Here is a 12,712-nt window from a genome sequence, read left to right on the forward strand (position 1 = left end):
AACTATTTTGAAAATTTATTGTTATCTATTTTTTTTTCTTTAAAAAATATTTGTAAGAAAAGACCTACCCCATCGTTATGTTTTTTATCCAAGGATTGAATGCGGACTTAATTCGGACCGTACTTTTGTTTACTAATTGGAATTCACGACCAGCGAGGCACCACGGAAATTATTATAAGTAATTGTTAGTTTTAGGCTACACGTGCTCTTTAACCATGATTGATGTTTAGATAGAAACAAAGCGAAGATTGTACGAACATTAGAACCATCAAAAGATTTAGAGGAATTTATCAAAACTTTTATCTAAACGTTTAGCAATGCAGATTTTGTCTTGATATGCAAATACAGCAGACAGTAGTATAAATATTGCAATTCACAAAATGGTCTGGATCGGGGGATTTATTGAAGAGGTGGATCGAGTTTCACTGTATAGATAACTGGTCGATCAACGTTCTGATGAGGAGGTCTAAATATATAACGCTTTAATCAGTGTCATTGATAAGCTTGTATGCGTACGTTATCTACTGGGATACGTCTTTTTAATTATCGTGATATGATTTAATTACTTTGTATTCTTTCGCTGATAGCAAACTATTTTTTAATGTTAAACAAAAAAATCAAGAAAACAATGTACCTTTGTACATAAAAGATAAAAATCACAGTTAACGAGTCGTTGATTGATGCTTAGATCGACTGAACGATACTACCAATGAATGATGAAATAATGCTCTAAATTCTAAAATACTACATAGACTTACATCAGTAATATGTTCAAGAATCATGATCATCTGATAACAGAGTTGGGATCAGTTGCCATGGAGGAGTAAGTATCCCTTGTCAAGTAATAAGGAAAAATCTAATTAAGCCTGTAAACAAAACAAATCTCTCAAGAGCCCTCTCTATTGATCAGGAATTATTCGTAGTCAAATTTATCATAAAACGGTGGTCTAACAATTGGTATGAAACACATCACTCAAAATCCGATCGAATGATAGGTTGTTTCTGCAAACTAAGTCATTATAACTACTATTGGATTTCTAATTTCATGACTTAAAATAAAACTATTGAGTCCTGTAAAATCAGCTTAAATGTTAGTAACTTGCCTCGGTTTTAAAATTCATCGTGCTTAGAACATGTTTTTGCGTATCGAATCGATCAGTTGGGAGACATAAACCCCATACGCAGATGATGGTGGATTGTTAAGACATTCAAAGGGGATGTTGAAGGAAATGATGAAGTCATATCATTTGTCATATAGTTAAGTTGTTAATTAGCCAATAATGTTAGAAAGACATTCAATTATGAAACAGATGTGAATGACTCTGTGAAATACTATCTGGTGGACATATAAAAAAAGACACTTAACAAAAATTCTAAGTGTTCACTCTATTAAATGTATTTATTTAAAAACTACATGATAGAATAGTATGATATTTTCAAATTATTATAACCAATGAGTCTTCTCAACAATTGTCGAAAGAAAATCAATTAACACCGATGAAAACCAATATCCCGGGACGAAGACTAAAAACAATAAATCTGTGCTTTGCGGCACGTGTTTTGTGTAATCAGCTTCTTTTTGTGACCATTATCAATTTTTAACAACAGGTTAAACTAAAAAACACAAAACATGGGCAAAATGACCATTGAGGAGGGAGGGAGAGCCGTTGGAATGTTGATATCTGGGTCATCCTTACGACACGTTTTACTCACTTTTATTTTAGTGTTAATTTGTCCTTGATATTACTTTTAAAAATTAACAACCAGTACAAAAACCCATTTAAACACATTTTTCTATAGGTTGTGCGTCATTTTCATCGCCAACTTATCACAATTTGAAGGCTTTGGATAAAAATTAACCAAACCGGAAATGATCTGGATCTTCGTCTGAGACCATGGTTTCGCGTCTAACCCAGGTTAAAAGATTGTTACATGGTCCAGAACCACTTTAGAAACATTTAAATCAGCAACTTCAATTGTAAGAAAATGGCAACAAATTGGTGCTCCTGGTGCTCCAATACCTCCTCAAACAGTCTGAATCATCCTTAAAGAAGTACACTTACGTGCGAAACGCCCAAGGAAGGTCTAAGGGTTGATCAAAAGGCATCTATGTGATGCACTGGTCTCCCAAATACCCGGATCTGAATTCCATTGGACACATTTGGGACTTTTAAAAGGAATGTCAGAGCCCTCCCCCCTCCACACAAATTCAACGGTTTAGAAAAATCTATGCTGTAGGTGTGGCAGCAGATAGGTCAACCTCCTATTCAGGGGTACATGGCATCCATGAGAAAAGGATGTCTTGCAGTAATTAGAGCGAGTGGTGGTCTTACTCCATAGAGATTATTTTATGTGAAATATCATTTTGAGGGTACATCATGTCCTTGACACTTTGCTTTAAAGTCTGACAAGATACTTAAATGATATTTTCGCTACATCGAACTGAAATATGCATCATTAACCATGAATTAAAGAAAGTATTCATTGTATGCCTTTGTGCTTTATAAATTAAAAAATGTTAGGTGAACACTTAGAACTTTGGTTCAGTGTATTGTTAATTGATAAAACGTAGTCTATATATACCTAAGCGTCGAATTGAAGGCCACAACAAGAGTTTTTCATCATGTAGAAGTTTTTGAATAAAATTTGTTTCGTAAGAATACCAGAGCAGGTCGGCTTATAAAGAAATACAATAAGTGTCCACTGGAAATCCAACTTATTGTTGGTAGATCTGGTCCTCAAAGACTACTGTACATTGATGTTCTCGATGGGGAAATCCAGTATTAATATCAACTTCAGAGTCAGAATCTTAATTTCTCGTGAGAGTGTTGTAAAGTCAAATGTAATGGTAATGATTTTAGAATCTGTGTGTTAATTCTAAACGTACTATAAATCCGAACATTATAGCCACAGAAAAAAATCAGATTATCTTTATACAGTCATGTATTTCCAAGACCGATAGACACCACTGATGAACTTTAAGCTGTTTCCTAAACTACTCCAGACTCTCATTTATCGTATTGCTTTTCTCATTGAGTGAATTGCTCCTCTAAGTGGACCCAACAGAGTTGTTCATCTTTTCCTTTAATCTGAGATCTGGTACACAAATTAATGCATAGCGTACAAACAGCTGATCAAACAGGGTTGTTTACACACGGAACAAGATTAGCGATCTTTTTCTACTTTAACAAATTAGCGGAAATGAAAAAAAATTGATGTCTATAATTGAAATATCTGTTAATGTTGAATATATCCCAGTGAACTTCAAATAAAAGAATTAAACTACAGGGTATGTCATATTTTAATACTAGGATGTTTTACTGACTTTAAACATTAATTACCTTCTAATAACTAAGCTTCATGACAAAGTGGATGACCAGTTTTTCTTTCGTCAACTCTCCCTATTTACCATTACATGTATCACCGCATATAGTATATATGTATCCTAACTGATTCGGTATACAAGAGCATGTTCTGATTGCGGTAATTTTTTAAATTTAGATAAATAACCTGATGTTACAGACCTTTCCAGTATTCTTGTTAAAAGTTAGCATTTTATAAATTCTATGGTCACCTTGTTCACAAATATAACCTATATTTAGGTCGAATTTTTTTAGACATATTTCCAACCCACGCGAGGCCATTGTTTTCAAATGCCATTTTTTACTAGATATTAATCCTTTTACCTGATCAATATAAAGGTCTTACGGTCGATGTGACAGGTTGACAGGGAATGCCTTCTTCTCGTAGGTACCTGATCCCCGTGTTTTTGTGGGTCGCTATTTTTGCCTTGTTTAAAATTCATATTGTTTACAGGATATATGAGATTGATAACTGTTCGTTTTCGTCACCTTTTTCACATTAATTTATGTACCATAATATACACTAGACAAAATTGCTAATGCACCACCAAGGAAATTTATATTTTACTTTTAAAGACTTGTTTATGATGTATTATATATACAATAATGTTACTTATTAAAAAAAAATCAGGCATTTAAATGTCTTAACTGATAAATAACTACAATGTTAACTGGAGCGTAACCATTTCATAGAAAAAAAAAATGCTTTTTATGCCCTGTATCGAAAATTTGGAGGTATATAGTTTTTGCCCTGTCCGTCCGTCTGTCTAGCTGTCTGTCTGTCTGTTTATCTGTTTGTCGGCAAAATCTTTAACATGGCTCATAACTTTTAATTTCACATGTGTATTCCTTGTGATAGGACCTTCCTTTGGGTACCATCATATTTGACCTTTTGTCCTTGGAGTTTGACCCAGTTTTACAAAATTTTACCCAAATTGGCCAGAACTTTTGAACATTTGGAGCTAGAGCTTTCATACTTCACATGTGTATTCCTTAAGATAAGATTTTTCTTTGGAGACCAACAAATTTGACCTTTTGACCTTGACCTGGGAGTTCGACTTACTTTTGAAAAACTTTAACCTTGGACATAACTTTTGAATAGTTGGTGCTTGGGCTTTCAAACTTCACATGTATATTCCTTTTGACAAGACCTTCCTTTAAATACCAACATCTTTGACCCTTTGACCTTGACCTTGGAGTTTGAACTACTTTTGATAAAAAAACTTTAACCTTGGCCATAACTTTAAAACAGTTCTAGGACTTTCATACTTCACATTTGCATTCCTTGTGACAAGACCTTTCTTGGATACCAACAACTTTGACCTATTGATCTTGACCTTGGAGTATGACCTTTAACCTTGATCATAACATTTGAATGGTTGAAGCTAGGGCTTTCATACTTCACGTATGCAATCCTTGTGACAAGACCTTCCTTTGGATACCAACAACAATGACCCTTTGACCTTGGTGTTTGACCTAGTTTTGAAAAAACTTGAACCTTGGCTATAACTTTTAAACATTTGGTGCTACGGTTTTCATACTTCATATGTGCATTCCTTGTGACAAGACTTTCCTTTGGATACCAACAATATTGGCACTGAGCTTGACTTTGGAGTTTGACCTACTTTTAAAAAACTTAAACCTCAGCCAAAACATGTGAACGTTTAGTTCTAGGGCTCTTACATTTCATGAACATGTGTATCACTTGTTGCAAGACCTTCCATTGGGGCCCCATTTGACTTTGACCTTGACGTTTTACTTACTTTTAAAAAACTTTAAATTTTGCCATAATTTTTGAACAGTTAGTGCTAGGGCTTTCATACTTCACATATGTAATCCTTGTGACAAGACCTTTCTTTGGATACCAATAACTTTGACCCTTTGACTTTGACCTCCTTTTGGAAAAACTTTAACCTTGGACAGAACTTTTGAACAGTTGATGCTAGGGCTTTCATATTTAACATGTCTATTCCTTCTGACAAGACCTTCCTTTGGATACCAACAATTGTGATCCATTAACCTTGATGGTTGACCTACTTTTGAAAAACTTTAACTTTAACTTTTGAACGATTGGTGATTTGGCTTTCAGATTTCACCTGTGTATTTCTTGGAAGAAGGCATTTCCTTGGGGACCATTAATTTTGACCATTTGACCTTGACCCTGATGTTTGACATACTTTTGAAAAAACTTTAACCTTTTCCATATTTTACAGGTATATTCCTCGAGACAAGACCTTACCTAGGGTACCAACCTATTTGATTTGCATTTGAGAAAGTTTAACCTTCGCTATAAGTTGCCATACGGTGGCATCAGTGTTTCACAAACACATCTTGTTTGGGGAATAAATTTGTATTTTTTTCTTTGTGTTTGTGTCTTTTATGTTTGTACCAATAAAAAACTGAGAAAAAACTACACCGTATGCGGCGTTTGACCCTAGAAGAATGTGCTATAGCAGTTGTTATGGTGTCTGCATTGGGTTTCTTTGAAGAAATTTGTAAAAACTTAACGCAATTGAAAGATTATTCATTCTTCTCGTAAAAAATTGTTGCAAATAAACTAACAAATATAAAAAAGTTTACTTTTGATAGCTACGGCTTTAAGTCATCACCACACGACAATTTCAAGATTATTCCACAAAATTGGGGCAACCGGAAGTTGGGTGGCCTGGGAATGGACACCAAGGCACTGGATGACTACTAGGCTATTTGATAGTCCATCGCTGTATATTATTTGATTTTAATGGGAGACTGCTTTTGCAACCTCATGGACCACCATCGGTAATCACCAACTTCATATCTGATGAAAAACTATGCACAGTGCACGTCGGAAAATTGGTTTTCAGACAAGAAGGTCATTTAAGGGTCATGTTATGTCACCAAGACATTTGAATCTCACTGTATTACAAAAGATGGTATATTAGATACATGTTTAGGCAAATGTTAATTCACAATTAAGAATAACAAGTGGCGCGTTATAGCAATTTTGTCTAGTGTATATAATTGTGTAAAGTAGGATCCATAACATTCATTGTGTTTTTATGATGTCGAGCTTCATGCTGAGAAATATCATCATAACCATCTTGCTAAAACGCCATTATGATATGTTGTTTTCAACGCTTGATTATGTTTTTCAATCTCTCTATATGAATTCTATTGTCAGCCAAATATATTCTGATATGTTCTGAGCAATGGTCATCATACATTAGCAATAACTCTCATCACGGTATTATTCCTAGGATGAAATATATATGCCTGTTATCTACAATTCATTAAGTAAGCGGGGTCTCTTTTCCCATCCCCTGGTACAAGATAACTATTGTCACTAGTTGTCTGTTTGCTCATTTGAATGTCAAACCTCTCACAGCTGTCCATAATAAATAAAATCCAGAAAATTTTTACTTTCTGAGAATCTCATTAACAAGACATGTCTAAAGGCCTCTAGGAGTAAATGGACTCTTCTGAAAAATATATATACTAATGTTTAAATGCAAGGTCAGGTCATCTGAAAATTTCTGTATATCGTACCGGTATTTATCATTTGTATTGACCATTAATATACCAGTAATTTAATGCAGCATTCTGGGTATAACTATTTTTTAACTAATCATATCAAGCATTTTGATAGGACACACGCCTGATAAGATATTTAAATGTCAGCAGTCTGATAATACTTAATGAAATATGAAGATAACGACAGTATTCAATCTCAAAAGTCCAATGAAACGATACAAATTTGGAGCAGAGCAAACACGACCTCAAAATTAAAAGGTGGGATCAGGTGCCATGGAGGAGTAAGTATCCCCTGCCGACCGGTCACATCCGCCGTATGCTCCTTATCATGATCAGGGGAAAAACGAAAAAATCCGTAGACAGTTCAGTGTATAAATAATGATCTAACAATTGGTTTCTTCGGCAGAAATTCTCATAAAAAACTTTCTTTTTGTTGTTGTTTTGGACATGATACGCATGACTGATTTTGAGTTTTCTTTTTTTTTCAATTATGATTTGGTAAATTTAAATGTAGGGGACGGGGTTAGTTGGAAGTAGGAAAAAGGATGAGGGGGGGGGGAGAAATGAGAGAAGAATTTAAGGAAGGGGGAATAAAATAAAGGATAGAGGGAGAAAGGGGGGACAAGACATAAAGAGAGGAAGGGCTTCCCTCACAGCCTTAGTAGTACATACATTTTTGCAAAAATGTTCTTTTCGAAATCTAATTTACGTCATCGCCTTTCAATCAAAGGATTTCATATTTAAAAAAGCTTAAGAACATGCTTTTCAATTCTTATTTTGTTAAGTTTTCTTTGATGCACATTTTTGGAAATGATGCTTGTACAATTTTAAGTCATAGATATTTGTAGATGAACATTTGAAAGGAAGTTTCTAACATTTTTGTTTCTCCATGTTTCATTTACTGGTGTACAACCTATACGCAGTTAGAATAATTTTCCAATAAGGTATAAAACGGACCAGCAAAAATACTTTTAAATTATTTTCATAATTATATGCTGTTCCTCAAAATTCTTATTTTCACTTTAATTGGGTGCCTAGTTCACTAGTTTAGAATGACTTCATTTGTAGAAAAGCCGTTCTGGTAATGGTATTTTGCGAAAAGCGCTGACTTTTACAGTCGACAGCTAACTTTGGCATTTAAACCTGCGTTATATACGGAGGCACAATATTGATAATATATAATTAAACGTTACTAGTGGTTAAAATATGGTATCGGGAGCGCTAACATAATATATCGGTATAAAATCAACCCAAGAGATGATGGGAGGCGGAATAACCATCTTAATTCGCGAGGGATAGTATCTTCTTTCAATCTCATTTTCTGAAGGAATCAAGTAGGGAAGAAAATCATTCCAGAAGGAAAACTTGGCGGGAACTGATGAAGGTGGGAAGAGAGGGGGTCGAGGATAGTTGTCGTTCCCTTCCTAGACAACGTAATATGTGCTCTGCAATGGCCCAATATTACCTTTTAATTAACTTTTAATCAAAATATTTATATTGCAAAAGGGTTTCCATATAATGTCCTAGTGTAAATGTAAGCTGTCTGCAGTAAATATCAGCGCTTCTCGCAAAAGTCCATTTAGAGTACTTAACAATGGCATGTCAAGATTTCTCACTGGTTTTCAATCAGTGATACCAATGTCTAACAAACATATGCGCACGCTAACTCTCGATTCCCACCTATATTTTACACCCATTTAATTCAATATAAATGGCGGTTTGGCCATTAAAACTTGATTTAATGCAAAAAGAGAGTTCATTTGTAATTGATTAATAATTTTAAAACCAGTGTCAAAAACTTAATTGCTCTTATTTACGACTCTTTTCAAAAGGGGGGTTAATTTTTTTTCCACTGAAATCAGGTTATAAAAATCGCTAGATTTTCAAAAGCGCATGGGAATCGATAAATGACCCTTAAAACTTTTTGTATGTTTATGTAAAATTCAACGTAAAAGATTGATAAAAGACCTATATTCACTTATTTAATTTGTAATCTCATTTGAAATTGGTAATAAAATGACAATTTTTGCAGGTTTTTGTCTGTAAACATATGCCCCCCCCCCCCCCCCCCGCGGTGAAACAACAAAAGCTTTGGTATGAATTTGTGTAATAATTCATTAAAAAAACCCATAAAAATCTATGGTGAAAACGCTTCTTTTTTTTTTTTTTTTTTTTTTTACCAAAAGAGTTATCTCCCTTTGTTTTCCGAAATAAGTTATGTTTTATGTAAATTCACATGAATATCTATATAAATATGAAAAGTCATTCAAATATGTTAACTTTTAAAATTTGACTTGGAGGTAGGCGGCAGAACAATACTATTGTTCGCAGTTCTTTCTCCAACATAATTTGTTTACCAAAGCCAAACTGCGAAGTAAGATTTTTGACTTATTAAGCTGTTTGTTGTGGAACTATACCTGAAAATTTTCAATTAAGCTGTGTACCAGTCAAGGTAGCTAGTGGTAGGGCATTTCGGTTCGTGATCGTGAGGCCCGCGGGTTAGGTTCTCGTTCTCCGCGCCGCTTCAAACTAAAGACGTAAACATAGGTAGTGACTGTTCCTTCGCCAAGCGCCAAGCATTAAAAGTGAATATCACGGGTCTTACGGAAGACCTTTAAACCGAGGTCCAATTTCAAGGGAGGAATTGGAATTATAAAGAACCCTCACTGCTCAATGGCCTTGAGTGCCGTGCATAGAACTAAATTTGAATCCCTTCACCGGTATATGGTTGTCTCTATATAATTGAAAAAATTCTTAAATGGGACGTAAAACAACATATAATCAAGCAAGACAGTGCAATAGAGGAGATCAGTTTTATACCTCATTGTTCGAAAAACTATTATTAATGGAAAAATATTTAGTTAATAGTGTCTTGAGTTGTACTGAATGATATGTTGCCTTTATTGTTTTCAGCAATCTTAATCTCTCCTTTACTTATTGCTGAGACCTAAAGGTAAGACAGAATTGTACACTAATGTACTGATCTGGATAAAGAACGTGTCACGCCATTAATTTAGAGCTGATACCCTTTTGTCTAATAAGAATTTGCTTTTCCCTTGAGTAAAACGATTTGGCTAGCATCTTGGCTTTTATGCCAGCTACCTTCAACAAGCTATTGAACTCTGTTTGGCCCCACTATTATTTAACATTTTATATAAATATTTAATATAATTATATATCATTGAGAAACTTCAAGCTTCATTTTCAGACTTCTTTTGATTAAATAATAAATTTAAGAGTTATCCTTCCTGGCTGAGGAGAGAATATCCTTAAAAAACTGACACAGGTATTTTATCGGATCATCCACATTATGATGCCCCAAACTTGACAGTAATTTGACAAACGACACCTTAAAGAAATGTCAAATTAAAGAAGAAATATTTGTGTATCTAGAAAGTGAAAAACCTTTCTGTTTTGATACCCAAATAAAAGCATCACGAACCTCGCCCTGTGTTGCACGATATGCCGTCTTGTTTAGAGAAACAGCTTTCACTTTGACAGCATTCTAGATTGTTATGTTTATGACCATGCATCATCTGTTGGCCGATTGGTATAGTAATACAATCTGAGTTTTATACAGAAGTTTGCATCTTTAAGTTAACATTGTCTTACACTACTGAAAATTAAGAAATAAAGGATATGCAATGTTTTGTAGTTGGATATGGAATTTATTTCACGAATAGAACACGATTTTTTGATATTTTCACGAGTGCGAAGCAGAAGTGAAAGTATTAAAAAATCCTGTCTCACGAGTGAAATACAATTATTATTGAAATCAAATCACAAAACGTTGAATTTTCTGTTTATTACATTTTCGTTGATGTCTCTTCTTCACACAGTGTTATAGGCTGTGACGTCATAGTTAAGCGGTTGAGACCTCATAGCTAAGCAATTGTGAGATTGAAAACACTGTAACATGGACTTTAGCGACTTTATTTGGGAAGAAATTGGCAGTTTTAGTCTCTGTCGAGATGGTTTAGTTTCTTATCTCTATCTTATGACAGGCCAAAATCTTTTTTACCTCTTTTGATACACTTTCACACTGTAACAGAATATCATTTTGATATCTTTTCACACTGTGGCAGAATATCACTTTAATTCAATAAATAAATCACAGTATTTCACTGTTGAAAATGTAATAGAAACAGGTATACTTCACTTAAATCCTTCATTAAAAAGTTAATTTTAGGCAAATACTGAGTATGGGTTATGAACAACATAGTGTGGTAAACTGCTTCTTAAAAAATGTACTTATAAAAAATCATAACTTGAGAAAATACCTTAAAAATAGAGTAAGGTTTGCTTTAACTATTTAAAAAATCTGTTAAAAATATTCTGCCGACCTTTTTACTAAAAATTTTTGAGAGATTTTTTTAAATAATAAGGACAAAAATAAAATTAATTTAAAAAACAAAACACTATCTATACAGTAAAAATAAGTATCTTCATGATCTACTGATCTGATATTAAACAATCAAACTCTTAAGATTAATAATTAAAAAAAGACGATTAAATAAATAAGGACTTACTGGCTCTGGTCCACCTGGCGTCACATGGTCCTATTAATCCAGAGTCGGATCGAACGTAATAAGAAGCCGTTACTGAATTAGGCACCAGATGCTGCTGTCACAAAATAAAAAAAGTATAATAATGAACCTACAAAACGCCCATACATTAAATAAATTAAATACTTTTTATTGCCTTAATCGGTCATCAAGTTTATAGCTTATATTTCAAGACTGACAGAATTTTCTGCGAGATATAATCTGCCCAAAAGTCGTACAGTATATATTGTTAGCGAGCTCAGGATGTGTCAGTTTACGCTAGAAATGGCTATCTGTTTGTTTTAAATTTTTGCTTTATTTTTGTAGAAACAGCGTAGAAAGGTTCATGTATATAAAATACACGCGAAAAATAACAATGCAGTTGTAGCTGTCTCCTAAGCGTACATTAATTGAATTGGAAAAGGGGTTTCCTTATTCTGAACCCTGAGCACTGGACCCAAATCGTGCCGGAGGTTTAAGTGAAATGTTTCTGAGACAGCTAATTGATTCCATTTTTGCATTTCATCGTGCTATAAATCACACACATTGAGCATACAAATCGAATTAAACGTTAAAAAACTCATTTAAAGTTTATTTGTTACAAATTACAAATTACTCTGTATACTAGATTTTAAATTTTGTCACGTCATCTGTAACAGCTGTGTTTGGTGTACTGAGTATAGTACATATGTGATGCATATTTCTAACTGGAAGAACTCTTCTATTGGTGATCGGTTAACATTAGATAAAATGTTTTACAGTTTATGAAGCCAACTGTAAAAATATAAATAAGAGTTGAGAAAATGTGTAGATTGTTAAACACTGTTACGATTTGAAAATGATTGATTTTTTTCATTTTAAAGTTATACCCGTATGCTTCATCTAATTTAGCTAAGAGAGAAAAAGTTATTTCGAGGGAAACTGTTCATGATTAATGCAAGTATTCAGTGTTTCTTGTTTTTAATGCTATGTTTTTGCTGTTTTATTATACCTTTAGAAATATCAGTTCTAACAATACAAGTGGAAGTTGAAAATTTAAACTCTCAATTGTATCTTGTACCACAGTATAACTCAATTTGGCTGTGTATAAAACTAAACTAACAAGCATTCTGAGAGTATTGCATTAGCAATACTAGTCCCCTACCGGCAAGTGTAATCTGGTTCCCGTTAAGAATTGAAAATGCCATAATTCCTTCAAAAATCAATGAAGTGGAACGAATTGCAAACTTAATCTATAACTAATCAAGGTAAAGCCACATACCAAAAATCAGCTCAATATCTACAAGCGTTTAGAAG

General features: G+C 33.8%; 1 protein-coding gene across 2 annotated transcripts in view; it reads right to left on the bottom strand.

Annotated features, from left to right (window-relative positions):
- Window positions 1-11,479, bottom strand: part of LOC133202354 (neuronal acetylcholine receptor subunit alpha-10-like) — a 28,351-nt gene extending 16,872 nt beyond the window's left edge. The window contains exon 1 of one of the 2 annotated variants that reach the window (XM_061338166.1): window positions 11,402-11,479. The gene's annotated coding sequence lies outside the window, so the exon portion shown is untranslated. Of the gene's footprint in view, window positions 1-68; window positions 141-11,401 lie in introns of those variants that run through there. The other variant, XM_061338175.1, reaches the window with a different exon arrangement.
- Between the last annotated feature and the right edge of the window lie 1,233 nt (window positions 11,480-12,712).

This window comes from Saccostrea echinata, unplaced genomic scaffold (genome assembly GCF_033153115.1).
Source record: "Saccostrea echinata isolate AGI-Se365-2 ecotype Australia unplaced genomic scaffold, CSIRO_AGI_Sech_v1 ptg000002l, whole genome shotgun sequence".
NCBI lineage: Eukaryota > Metazoa > Mollusca > Bivalvia > Ostreida > Ostreidae > Saccostrea > Saccostrea echinata.